Raw genomic sequence first — 14,434 nt, forward strand, 5'->3', positions numbered from 1 at the left:
GGAAGTGGAGATACAATATCCACAGTAAAGTATTGTTTACCTGAGTTTTTGCGGCGCCGGTTTGTATCAATCGCTTGACGCATTGCACGTGATGCACAATATGTAAACAATAGCCGAATATAACCGAAAGTTGTGACCAAAGCACTTTCCCTCGCAATCAGCTGAAAGTGCTTGTGATATTTGCCAGCTGATTGCATGCGACAACGTTTGGTCTGTAGTACGGTTAAGCTCGGGCAAGTGTTTTGTCGCATGCGAATCACTTCAGAATAGTAAACACAAAACCGGAAATACAAACCGCCGTACTGAAAGTCGGGTTAATAACACGACACGAGGACAAAAACAGCTGACAACAGGTAAAGTAAGTTAAAATTACGTTTATTCAACATTCTGACTTGTAATTGGACTGTTCGGGAATGCTGAAGCCCCTTGAATGCGAAATCTGGGGCGTATTTATTACGCCGACTGTTTCGAATAGAAATGATCATTTTACTTGCAAAATCGACTAATGATTCCATTCATATGAGCATGTCAACAGTTAAAGATGAGCAGGGTTGTTTTTTTTGACAGGTCAATTGACACAGAGCTAGCTAGGGCAACTAACGTTAATAGCTAAACATTTCTCAAGTTCGTTCGCTGTCAGCCAAAATACATAGACTCTTAACAACCATCAGACAAACATACATAGTAACGTGAGACCGAATTTCAGTATGAAGCTGGACACTGTTAGCGAACTATCGAGTTGTCTAACGTTAGCTAGCTGGAAATGGAAACAATCTTCTGAACTCTCTCTGAAGCGATACGAACTAAGACCATGATAAATAGTTCATATTTCTGTCACAACATTTAGTTAAATAAATAGATAACATAGGGTAACTTACAATTAAGTGCTGTTGAAAGAAAAATCCCAGCTAACCTTTTCCGAAATCAACTTCCAGGTTGCCACTTCCTGCAACGACCAGTCAGGGATGATATCATCACGCACTCTACTTTGCATCCCCTCAGAGCATAAACTCACAATAGCTGAGTTGAGTGAGTAAAATGTTGTACGCTTTATATAGCTAAAATGCTTTTATATATATATATATATATATATATATATATGAACATGAAAATAATATAAACATGTTGGTTTGTGAACTGTCAATCTCTCCATCTTGCCACTAATAGCAGTGTTGGCCTGGGCCCAGTTCGCACAAACATAGCCTACTTTATTTTACCAAAAATTCTATAACCTGGAATATCTTTAAACCATTCTGTATTCATCTCTGCCATGATGTTTTATTTTGATCATCCTCTAGGCATAAACATAGCCCATAGTACCATTACATGACACATAAGTCATTGGAGGAAGGCGTCTTCTGTAGGGGGAGTTTTGTTAAGAGCCGCGACGCTCGGTCAGAACATCAATAAATGACATCTCCTGGTTTCAACGATGTTTCTAGAGACAATATCTCTCTCTTCATCACTCAATACCTAGGTTTACCTCCACTGTATTCACATCCTACCATACATTTGTCTGTACATTATACCTTGATGCTATTTTATCGCCCCCAGAACACTCCTTTTACTCTATGTTCCAGACGTTCTAGACGACCAATTCTCATAGCTTTTAGCCGTACCCTTATTCTACTCCTCCTATGTTCCTCTGGCGATGTAGAGGTGAATCCAGGCCCTGCAGTGCCTAGCTCCACTCCTATTCCCCAGGCGCTCTCTTTTGACGACTTCTGTAACCGTAATAGCCTTGGTTTCATGCATGTTAACATTAGAAGCCTCCTCCCTAAGTTTGTTCTATTCACTGCTTTAGCACACTCTGCCAACCCGGATGTTCTAGCTGTGTCTGAATCCTGGCTTAGGAAGACCACCAAAAACTCAGACATTTTAATTCCAAACTACAACATTTTCAGACAAGATAGAACTGCCAAAGGGGGCGGTGTTGCAATCTACTGCAAAGATAGCCTGCAGAGTTCTGTCCTACTATCCAGGTCTGTACCCAAACAATTCGAACTTCTACTTTTAAAAATCCACCTCTCTAAAAACAAGTCTCTCACCGTTGCCGCCTGCTATAGACCACCCTCTGCCCCCAGCTGTGCTCTGGACACCATATGTGAACTGATTGCCCCCCATCTATCTTCAGAGTTCATGCTGCTAGGCGACCTAAACTGGAACATGCTTAACACCCCAGCCATCCTACAATCTAAACTTGATGCCCTCAATCTCACACAAATTATCAATGAACCTACCAGGTACCTCCCCAAAGCCTTAAACACGGGCACCCTCATAGATATCATCCTAACCAACTTCCCCTCTAAATACACCTCTGCTGTCTTCAACCAAGATCTCAGCGATCACTGCCTCATTGCCTGCATCCGTAATGGGTCAGCGGTCAAACGACCTCCACTCATCACTGTAAAACGCTCCCTGAAACACTTCTGCGAGCAGGCCTTTCTAATCGACCTGGCCGGGGTATCCTGGAAGGATATTGATCTCATCCCGTCAGTAGAGGATGCCTGGATATTTTTTTTAAATGCCTTCCTAACCATCTTAAATAAACATGCCCCATTCAAGAAATTTAGAACCAGGAACAGATATAGCCCTTGGTTCTCCCCAGACCTGACTGCCCTTAACCAACACAAAAACATCCTATGGCGTTCTGCATTAGCATCGAACAGCCCCCGTGATATGCAGCTGTTCAGGGAAGCTAGAAACCATTATACACAGGCAGTTAGAAAAGCCAAGGCTAGCTTTTTCAAGCAGAAATTTGCTTCCTGCAACACTAACTCAAAAAAGTTCTGGGACACTGTAAAGTCCATGGAGAATAAGAACACCTCCTCCCAGCTGCCCACTGCACTGAAGATAGGAAACACTGTCACCACCTTGGTTTCTCAAATGATTGCCTCGCCTGGTTCACCAACTACTTCTCTGATAGAGTTCAGTGTGTCAAATCGGAGGGTCTGCTGTCCGGACCTCTGGCAGTCTCTATGGGGGTGCCACAGGGTTCAATTCTTGGACCGACTCTCTTCTCTGTATACATCAATGAGGTCGCTCTTGCTGCTGGTGAGTCCCTGATCCACCTCTACGCAGACGACACCATTCTGTATACTTCCGGCCCTTCTTTGGACACTGTGTTAACAACCCTCCAGGCAAGCTTCAATGCCATACAACTCTCCTTCCGTGGCCTCCAATTGCTCTTAAATACAAGTAAAACTAAATGCATGCTCTTCAACCGATCGCTACCTGCACCTACCCGCCTGTCCAACATCACTACTCTGGACGGCTCTGACTTAGAATACGTGGACAACTACAAATACTTAGGTGTCTGGTTAGACTGTAAACTCTCCTTCCAGACCCATATCAAACATCTCCAATCCAAAGTTAAATCTAGAATTGGCTTCCTATTTCGCAACAAAGCATCCTTCACTCATGCTGCCAAACATACCCTTGTAAAACTGACCATCCTACCAATCCTCGACTTTGGCGATGTCATTTACAAAATAGCCTCCAATACCCTACTCAACAAATTGGATGCAGTCTATCACAGTGCAATCCGTTTTATCACCAAAGCCCCATATACTACCCACCATTGCGACCTGTACGCTCTCGTTGGCTGGCCCTCGCTTCATACTCGTCGCCAAACCCACTGGCTCCATGTCATCTACAAGACCCTGCTAGGTAAAGTCCCCCCTTATCTCAGCTCGCTGGTCACCATAGCATCTCCCACCTGTAGCACACGCTCCAGCAGGTATATCTCTCTAGTCACCCCCAAAACCAATTCTTTCTTTGGCCGCCTCTCCTTCCAGTTCTCTGCTGCCAATGACTGGAACGAACTACAAAAATCTCTGAAACTGGAAACACTTATCTCCCTCACTAGCTTTAAGCACCAACTGTCAGAGCAGCTCACAGATTACTGCACCTGTACATAGCCCACCTATAATTTAGCCCAAACAACTACCTCTTTCCCAACTGTATTTAATTTTTATTTATTTATTTATTTTGCTCCTTTGCACCCCATTATTTTATTTCTACTTTGCACATTCTTCCATTGCAAAACTACCATTCCAGTATTTTACTTGCTATATTGTATTTACTTTGCCATCATGGCCTTTTTTTGCCTTTACCTCCCTTCTCACCTCATTTGCTCACATTGTATATAGACTTGTTTATACTGCATTATTGACTGTATGTTTGTTTTTACTCCATGTGTAACTCTGTGTAGTTTTATCTGTCGAACTGCTTTGCTTTATCTTGGCCAGGTCGCAATTGTAAATGAGAACTTGTTCTCAACTTGCCTACCTGGTTAAATAAAGGTAAAATAAAATAAAATAAATAAATAAATACGCATTGCATGCGCTACGGTTTTGGAAGCATAAGGACCTCATCTAACATATCGTTTAGAAATAAAACAAAACTTTAAATTGATACATTCTTTATAGAGTTAGTGTTTCCACACGGCCATATTTACATGTTACGGAGCTTGTTTACGGAAAACAGACCGAAGACAGAGTAGACAACCTGTGCTAATACCTATCTGCGGAAGACAGACGGCACAAACATGTTGTCACTGAAACATACTGTCTGCTGCAACTGTTGAGACAGTGTTTATTTTGCATTGATGTGATAGAAAGTAGAGGGATTTATATTTCTAGAACCGTACCGCAATTAAGAATCGATTCACGTTTAGAGTATTTGGCTGTTTTGGCTTCCAGATCATATTTGCCCTTTAAACAGAACATGTAATGTCCTTGGACTAAGGAGTAACGTTAGGCATCTTTAGTCCAATATTGGGCTAGCATAGACATAGGGCTTGTTCGACATTGCAGCTGAGAGTGCATGCGACTGCCGACTGACCAGTGGTGACGTGTCATTGAGACCCACCTGTTTAGCTAAAATAATTAAAAAAAATTAGCTCAACAGGTGGGTCTCTGCTACTCCTGCCCTGAATTACGTGTCACCACTGGTCAGTCGGCAGTCTCATGCACTCTCGGCTGCAATGTCAAACAAGCCCTAGGTCTATGCTAGCCCATCGTCATCGGGGTTAGGAGAGGGTTTGGCTGGCAGGGATGTCCTTATCTCATCGGGCTCTACCGACTCATTGTGGCGAGCTGGGTGCCTGCAAGCTGACCCCGGTTGTCAGTTCGACAGTGTTAAGATAGTGCTGGAGAAGAAGGCAGAGGTTTTACGTGATTGTATTTTTTTGTTGATTTATTTGCAACTCTGACGAGCCCGACGCGAAGGATATACTGCTTCCTCGGGAACAGGCCCCGATCCCCGTGATCTGCGTGAAGAGGAAGTGGAGAAAGAGGGGCCGAAGAGAGGGCTGCCTTCTGAGAATTCCTAAGCGATCGAATAAACCCCCACTTCCCTCCATTCTGCTAGAAAACGTGCAATCCTTGGAGAATAAAATCGCTGAGTTACGTGGAAGATTAAACTACCAACCGGACATTAAAAACGGTAACATCTTATGCTTCATGGACTCGTTGCTGGCTGGTTATATGATGTACCGGCAGGATAGAACAGCTGCGTCTGGTAAAACAAGAGGTGAGTTCAAGACAACTGGGAACTCGGATAAAACTAGCTCCGACTGGGAAAATACGTAAAATAATTTTGAGCGCTCATCCAACTCAGAATTCCAAGGTGGGACTCTTTCTAGAGCCCACAGGAAGGACCACTTCGCCACCTTCCTGTTCAAGTGAGCACAGCACAACAAGGTAACAAGATATACTGTCCCTAAGAAAGTAATACTAAGTGTATGTTGTGTAGTAAGCCGTTAGTAGCCCATGTGCATCACCCTAATAATTTGGTCTCTTTCCTCCCTCATAACTTAGCCTACTGTTCTGACTTGATGGTGCACATATAGCCTGTTTTAGAGAAATGTAATCATCAAATATTGTAAGAGTTTTCATTGTCTGCTTCTATGCCCCCTTTATTTAGCCCACGGTTCTGATTTGGTGTACAGGGAGAATACTGAGCTGTACATTTCAAAAGTTCCGAACAAATAGTTATACTGACTACGTCCTTCCTAGCTTGCTCATTAATATCTTAATCAAAATTACGATTGCCTGTTATCTACTCGTTGTTCCCTTATTCCATAGTTTGTACATCTCAATTGTCAGAATTGTCAGTAGAAACCACATTTGTTTAAGCAAGTCAGCCATATCAGCTATGTTTTAAAAAAAGGCAGAAATGAGGATGAATTAACTGTTTCGCGTCCAGACAAGGCTTTGCTGGTAGTCAAGTGTAGCAGTGGTAAGGATTCTTTTAATGGTGCTGAAAAGAAAGCTCTGCTGTTGGGAAGGCTTTAGGTTTTCCATTACAGTTTGTTGTCACCGTTTGTCACCGTTATAGTGCAATGAATATATATTGTTTAGTGTTGTGTCGTGGCTTTGCTGGCATGCAGCAAACATGTTTTTGTTTTTTGCCCCACTTAGATTTTACATGCTAAAATCACCACTGCTACTGACTGATCTACAAATCACCTTGCATCATAAATAATGACTCACTATTACTTTTAGATCAGTCAGTCACAATTTACCCATGATACATCATGGTTTTGATGCCCTCAAACACGGCCATAATTTGGGTTTACAGAGCACTTTGTAGTGTACATTTTTCACAATTGTTGATTGTTTCTTTGAGAATAATAGCCCTATCATCTTTGAGGTGTGAAATATTGACAGTAGAAAATGCTTTACTGCTACGGATATTGCCCTGTTCATGTTCTGTGCCTGCCAAGCACACTGTAAAATTGTGCCTGTGTCTTCCTCCTTCTCAAGTGCTTGTTTCTTATTAGGTCATTCTTGACTCGCTGGCTCTCAAAACAAGGAGCCCAAGCCAAACCTTGGGATGGCAACTGTTTATTTTCCTTGTCGGAAGTGAGGTTTGTGATATAAAACTCAAACATCTCATTGTGCTGGGTGGTTCACACAGACCTGCCCAATAACCCACTGCACAGCAAACATCCTACTATTATGCAACACTTCCAGGGAGCCGTCTGGCTGAGATTGACACATGTCTGGACTGGGTTGGTTGGTTTTCTGATGGAGAAAAATAAGTCACCCACTTAGAATCAATAGTTGTCTCTATATACTGTGTCTGTGTTTGCTATACGTATGTATTGACTTAGTAAAGCAATATAAGAACATTTTCAATTAGAAATACATGTTTAAGAACTAGACAAAAAATGGAATGTAAATGTACATGTATTTTCATTTGGGAGTCTGTATTGCTTCTACATCTGCATGCTTCTACATCTGCATTGCTTGCTGTTTGGGGTTTAGGCTGGGTTTCTGTACAGCACTTTGTAAATTCATTTGATTGATTGATTCACTGTAGGAGTATTGGCTGTCTGGTTTTCCCCCCGCTTTATTTATTTTTGGGACTATTCCATTTGCTCCATTGCACCAGGTAACCCAAATCATGCGCAGTTTCTGTTTTAGAATCTTCCACAAGGTTCTCTTGGCTCATTTGTGTAGTAGTAGTGAAATGTTCTATGCAAAATATTTCTGTGTAGTAGAATGTTCCTTGCAGAATATTTCTGTAGTAGAATGTTCCTTGCAGAATATTTCTGTGTAGTAGAATGCAGAATTTTTCCGTAGTAGAACAGTTCTCAGGGTCGTGTCTAGGGTCTTTGAAAACAGGAGCTGGCTGGCGTGTCTACTTTAAGTGGTCATGAAACCCAATGGTGTGTAATGGACAGCTGGAACTTGGCGTCAGATTTCTCCCAGAATCCTTGGTCGCCGGGCCACCACGCCTCGCATGCGAATCCCTCAGAACTCTAACTTGTGGGGGGAAAAGGAGAACAAAAAAAACATTACGACTCCCTCTGGTCAAAGCACCAAAACCCCTCATCAAGTTCTGGAAGGAGCACCAGTCCAGTCCATGCCGGTATGCGTAATATGACACCATTATTCTTACTTCTTGGCAAAGGGCTGCAGTAGCCTACCCCTGGGGGCTGAGAAGGCCCAAATCCTACAAAGTCATTACCTTAAATTAGCCCTTACAGAGCCAGTCAGAGCCTGGACCTGGGCCACAGCAATGAAGAGATGGGGTAGTCGCCAAACCAACCACCAACCGCCCAAATCACAGTTTGATCCCTCCATTATCACATTAACCCTGGCTAATTGGAAAATACGGGTTCCCCAGAGGGGTGGGGGGGGGCTGGGTGGCCAGGTCTTATCATACAGAAACACGCTCTGCCGTGCCTTGGACAATTTGGTGAGATAAATATGTTGGTATCAGCGCTCAGAGCTCCAGTGTGCCTGGGTGGTCTCTCCCTGACTCCCTGTTGCAGCTCTAATGATGCTGCCTGTGTCTTTCCCAGAACAAGTGGAAATGCCGCAGTGATGCACCGTGAAAAGAGAAAGGAGGAAAGGAGCTCCGACTCCCAGCTGGCATCTATAGCATGACCAGAATATTCTCTTTGGTGTTTGGAGTATCGTAGACACTTCAGAGAGTCGCTAGTTGCAGACAGACCTAGGTCAAATACATATGTCACATACTTTCAAATACTTGCGCTGTGCTTGATTTGATTTACCCAGTACAATTGAACCAATGGAATAGTCCCAAAAGTGCACATTTCAGTGTAAAATAGTTCAGGTGTGCTCTACAGAGAGCCAGTGAAGTCATCCTAACCCCCAGCTACACCAGGACTAGAGACCCCCCCCCACCCCTACATTCATCCCTCCGTCCCATGGCACACGCTGTGTTGGCACCGTAGCTCACCCCCAAAACCATCTATTGTTCATTGTTTGTCTTTCATATTCTTTTCCCATGGGCCCCTGGCCAGCAAGAGGAAGAGCTCAATGTAAATATTACCCCACCCCACCCCCCTCCTCCTCAGCCTCCCTCCCCATTGACACCTCCACCATCTCCTGGCTTGCCCCGTCCTCCTGCCTCTCTCTCAAGAGGGAACAGACAACCAGTGGGTGAGCACTTCCTTCCTAGTAAAAGGGGGTTGGGAGGGGAGGGGAGGGGATGTCACTGTAGTTCAGATCCAACAGGCCACATCAAATAAGGGACAACCGATCAATGCCAGAGAGAGCACTGCTATGAGACACTACCGTTGTGTTGTCATTACCCTACCATGGGTCTGGGCTGTGTGGATGGATTGTTGGCACCAAATAGATGGAACAACATGTAGACATCAATTAAATGCATTAAAGTGTAATCAAACATGCTAAGACAAGGCTAATGAATTCATGAAGGAACACGGATGAGTTTAGCACAAAGGACAGGGAATGGTTTGGTGAAATGCTGTGGAGTCGGGGATTGTGCCCTATAGCAGAGTATTACGAAGTCCATATTGTTCTTGTTTTATGATCCAAGGTAAATCTCTCGCAGGTGTTTTAGAGCCCATATATGATGCTGTGCTTGTAATGTTGCTGTGCCTGTAATTATGTAATCTGTTCTTAATTAACTTACTCTGTTTAGGATAGCAGATTAAAAACAACTGTTAACTCTATAATGCTCACCGATTGCCTTTCTGACCAAGCACAGTTCTGCTAAAGCAGGACTATTATGTATTATTGTAAATAAGCAAGGACAGACAGTGATAGTAATCAATGTTTTGCCTTTGCACGAGGTAAACAAGATATCACATTAAGTCAACAGAAAATAATTTTCTCTCAGCTTGTGACCAAAGAACACCAGAGTGTTCAAAAGTGTCAAATATCAGAGCATTCATCATTTAAAGGTCATTGATCACAGGTCCACATCTCCACAATAGACCTAATATTAATAAATTATAACTTCTGTCCAGTACCTGTCAACATGTAAAACATACACAGCCCTGGGTTCCAGTCGAAATTAAGAAAGGCTAAGGAACTCCTGACCCATGTGTGGCTAATCGCTAGCCTCTCCTGCATGGCTCTCGCCTGCTTTCCTGGAGGAGCTAGTCACTTTCCCTGGCCTCGGAGTGAGAGTTTGGTCTCTGGAAATCCAGGCCGATGCCAGGCTTAGGTTGGAAAAGCACTAGGATACATGCAATGGGGCAGAGAAAGAGAGTGAGAGCTGGGAGGAACAGATACCATTTCAGTCAGCCTGCTGATGCTACTGGGTGGAGGACAGAGCACAAGGTGAGGAAGTGGAAGAAGAGATGTAGAGAGAAGATGGAAAGGAATAGTGTGTATGATGATGTACCTTTCTAACACGTCTCTGCCATGCTGTTGTCATAGTGTTGCATTCTTCTCAGATGCTTTACCTGAAGTGACATTTGAGGCTGGAATGTCAACACTTAGAAAGGTAGTAATTCAATAAAATTGTTGTTCAGGTTGTGTATTAGATGTTTGTTTATTAGTTGCACATCAGCCAGCTTTCTGGAGATCATATGTACGTCTAGGGTCTGAATCTGCTGGGAAAAGCTGTCAAGATAACCCCTACGTCTCTCCATAGCTTGGTTAATACAATACATACATGATAGGAGAGAGAGGAGGGCAGACTGATGTGTTCCATGTGTTCTCGGCGTTACTCTGGACCATAATCTCTCTTTTGACGAACATATCAAGACTGTGTCAAGGACAGCTTTTTTCCATCTACGTAACATTGCAAAAATCAGAAACTTTCTGTCTAAAAATGATGCAGAAAACTTAATCCACGCTTTTGTTACTTCTAGGTTAGACTACTGCAATGCTCTACTTTCTGACTACCCTGATAAAGCACTAAATAAACTTCAGTTAGTGCTAAATACGGCTGCTAGAACCAATAAATTTGATCATATTACTCCAGTGCTAACCTCCCTACACTGGCTTCCTGTTAAGGCAAGGGCTGATTTCAAGGTTTTACTGCTAACCTACAAAGCATTACATGGGCTTGCTCCTACCTATCTCTCTGATTTGGTCCTGCCGTACATACCTACACATACGCTACAGTCACAAGACACAGGCCTCCTAATTGTCCCTAGAATTTCTAAGCAAACAGCTGGAGGCAGGGCTTTCTCCTATAGAGCTCCATTTTTATGGAATGGTCTGCCTACCCATGTGAGAGTTTCAACTGTTCTGCCTGCGGCTATGGAATCCTAACCTGTTCACCGGACGTGCTACCTATCCCAGACCTGCTGTTTTCAACTCTCTAGAGACAGCAGGAGCGGTAGAGATACTCTTAATGATCGGCTATGAAAAGCCAACTGACATTTACTCCTGAGGTGCTAACTTGCTGCACCCTCGACAACTACTGTGATTATTATTATTATTTGACCATGCTGGTCATTTATGAAAATCTTGGCCATGTTCTGTTATAATCTCCACCCGGCACAGCCAGAAGAGGACTGGCCACCCCTCATAGCCTGGTTCCTCTCTAGGTTTCTTCCTAGGTCTTGGCCTTTCTAGGGAGTTTTTCCTAGCCACCGTGCTTCAACACCTGCATTGCTTGCTGTTTGGGGTTTTAGGCTGGGTTTCTGTACAGCACTTTGAGATATCAGCTGATGTACGAAGGGCTATATAAATACATTTGATTTGATTCTCATAAAAGCCAGTCAATAGAAAATGTACCTTTCCCTAGGGACCAGCGTTTCCCAACATGGCCGACCTGCCTGCTGCAATATAGGTCAGGTCCTTCAGCCAGTATCCCTCTAATGAATAGTGACAGCTCAGAGTGTGTGAACTGCTGTTTGCTGTTTGTCAACAGGCGGAGCTTGTTACATGGTTGATGTTTGTTTATTGGATGGGCCGATGCCAGGATGAAACCCGGACTGCAATCAGGGAGACAGCAGGACGCAGCTGGGCCCTGAGTGAGGTCATTGGATTGACTGAGGTAACGTGCTGCTGAGACACTATGGGGTTGATGGTGGGTGTAAGAGGACACATTATGGGGTCAAAGATCATCAGACATGGTTGGCACTATTGTCATTAGTATCTGTGTCCATCACTGTGAATGCTAATAATATCCTGGGTGTTACAACGATGTAGTAATCCAAGAATGTCCATTTAATATGAGCACGCAACACTATAAAAACATGAAACCCAAATGCTTCATACTTTCATGAACTTGAACAGAAAAAGTTGCACAGTATAGTGTTATGGATGAGTCGGAGCAGAGGAATGGAGAGGAGCAGAGGAATGGAGAGGAGCAGAGGAATGGAGAGGAGCAGAGGAATGGAGAGGAGCAGAGGAGCAGAGGAATGGAGAGGAGCAGAGGAATGCAGAGGAGCAGAGGAATGGAGAGGAGCAGAGGAATGGAGAGGAGCAGAGGAATGGAGAGGAGGAGAGGAATGGAGAGGAGCAGAGGAATGGAGAGGAGCAGAGGAAGGGAGAGGAGCAGAGGAAGGGAGAGGAGCAGAGGAAGGGAGAGGAGCAGAGGAAGGGAGAGGAGCAGAGGAAGGGAGAGGAGCAGAGGAAGGGAGAGGAGCAGAGAAAGGGAGAGGAGCAGAGGAATGGAGAGGAGCAGAGGAATGGAGAGGAGGAGAGGAGCAGAGGAATGGAGAGGAGGAGAGGAGCAGAGGAATGGAGAGTAGCAGAGGAATGGAGAGGAGCAGAGGAAGGGAGAGGAGCAGAGGAAAGGAGAGGAGCAGAGGAATGGAGAGGAGCAGAGGAAGGGAGAGGAGCAGAGGAAGGGAGAGGAGCAGAGGAATGGAGAGGAGCAGAGGAATGGAGAGGAGCAGAGGAAGGGAGAGGAACAGAGGAATGGAGAGGAGCAGAGGAATGGAGAGGAGCAGAGGAAGGCAGAGGAGCAGAGGAATGGAGAGGAGCAGAGGAATGGAGAGGAGCAGAGGAATGGAGAGGAGCAGAGGAAGGGAGAGGAGGAGAGGAGCAGAGGAAGGGAGAGGAACAGAGGAAGGGAGAGGAGCAGAGGAAGGGAGAGGAGCAGAGGAATGTAGAGGAGCAGAGGAAGGGAGAGGAGCAGAGGAAGGGAGAGGAGCAGAGGAGAGGAGGAGAGGAGCAGAGGAATGGAGAGGAGGAGAGGAAGGGAGAGGAGGAGAGGAGCAGAGGAAGGGAGAGGAGCAGAGGAAGGGAGAGGAGCAGAGGAAGGGAGAGGAGCAGAGGAAAGGAGAGGAGCAGAGGAAGGGAGAGGAACAGAGGAAGGGAGAGGAACAGAGGAAGGGAGACGATAACTGGACTGACTGCGCTGAAGAGATGGTCTTAAATGTGGTGACCACTAATACTGTAACCACACCCCATCGTTTCCATCCCCTAGATTACACTAAAAGGTTTAAAGCTACAGTTTGGGATTGGGGAAGCTTCGATGGTCATTTCCTATAGGATTCAACCAGACACACATCAACCGTAATGATCTTAATGACTATTAACTGGACTTATGTATACAGAACCAGTCAAAAGTTTGCAAACCTGTCATCAAGGCAAAGGGTTAAAAATAAATATTGCTTTTTTTGTGTGAACCTTGTATTGTCAATGGAATGCTCTGTCTTCTTCTGATATAAACTACCGTTCCGGAAGAAAGCAAACGAAAGAAAGAGGAAACATCCTCTCTTTCTCCTCTGTGAAACACCCTGATTAATACATAAAAGGTGGTCCCCCTTTTATTTGAAGACTTCCACTTTGAAGAATCTCAAAAATAAAATATTTTCATTCGTTTAACTCTTTTTTTCGTTACTACATGATTCCATATGTGTTATTTCATAGTTTTGATGTCTTCACTATCATTCTACAATGTAGAAAATAGTCAAATAAAGAAAAACCCTTGAATGAGTAGGTGTCCAAACTTCTGAAACCTTTAGTGTACATTAACATCTTAGTAGGCGCTCTTATCCAGAGTGACTTGACTGGTCCCCCGTGGGAATCAAACCCACAACCCTGGCGTTGTAAGCTCCATGCTCTACCAACTGAGCCACACAGGACCACAGTTTAACATGTAGGAGAAGTTGAAAGCTGCATGAAAAGGAGCAGAGCGGGTGGTCTGGATGCTGTCCTAGGTCCAGGAGGGAAGAATCTGGACCATCTACTGCTTAAGTGCGTTTGATAGTGTCACCGACGCAAGCCGCTCCCTAGGACTGTGGGCTCTCGTTTTCTTTGTGGCCGATGCGAGTAAGACATTTAAGCATGTTAACCCTCGCTGCATCCTCAGAGCTTGTGCAGACCAGCTGACTGGAGTGTTTATGGACATATTCAATCTCTTCTTATCCCAGTCTGCGGTTTCCACTTGCTTCAAGATGTCCACCATTGTTCCTATACCCAAGAAAGCAAAGGTAACTGAACTAAATGGTAGCCTAGTGGTAAGAGCGGTAGGCCAGTAACCGAAAGGTTGCTGGATCGGATTCCTGACAAGGTAAAAATGTTGTTCTGCCCCTGAGCAAGGCAGTTAACTCACTGTTCCCCGGGTGCTGTGGATGTTGATTTAAGCCAGCCCCCCACACCTCTCTGATTCAGAGGGGTTGGGTTAAATGTGGGAGACACATTTCAGTTGAAGGCATTCAGTTGTACAGCTGACTAGGTATCCCCTTTTCCTTAAATGGCGATCGCTCCATAGCACCCACTTCTGTCATCATGAA

General features: G+C 44.5%; 1 protein-coding gene and 1 long non-coding RNA gene across 6 annotated transcripts in view; one reads left to right on the forward strand and one right to left on the reverse strand.

Moving 5' to 3' along the window:
• The window catches only part of LOC109903025 (exocyst complex component 2-like), a 109,129-nt gene extending 108,165 nt beyond the window's left edge, over window positions 1-964 (reverse strand). For 3 of the 4 annotated variants that reach the window (XM_031785731.1, XM_031785734.1, XM_031785730.1), the window contains exon 1: window positions 879-964. The gene's annotated coding sequence lies outside the window, so the exon portion shown is untranslated. The remainder of the gene's footprint in view (window positions 1-878) is intronic. The other variant, XM_031785729.1, reaches the window with a different exon arrangement.
• On the forward strand, window positions 152-12,104 carry LOC116353053 (uncharacterized). 2 transcript variants are annotated; one of them, XR_004202348.1, is made up of 4 exons: window positions 152-358; window positions 936-1,029; window positions 11,617-11,742; window positions 11,985-12,104. It is a non-coding gene; the product is annotated as an uncharacterized LOC116353053 (long non-coding RNA). The 2 variants fall into 2 exon arrangements; XR_004202347.1 differs by having other exon boundaries at window positions 152-353.
• The last annotated feature ends 2,330 nt before the right edge of the window (window positions 12,105-14,434 follow it).

The sequence above is a fragment of the Oncorhynchus kisutch genome, linkage group LG13, assembly GCF_002021735.2.
Source record: "Oncorhynchus kisutch isolate 150728-3 linkage group LG13, Okis_V2, whole genome shotgun sequence".
Lineage (NCBI taxonomy): Eukaryota > Metazoa > Chordata > Actinopteri > Salmoniformes > Salmonidae > Oncorhynchus > Oncorhynchus kisutch.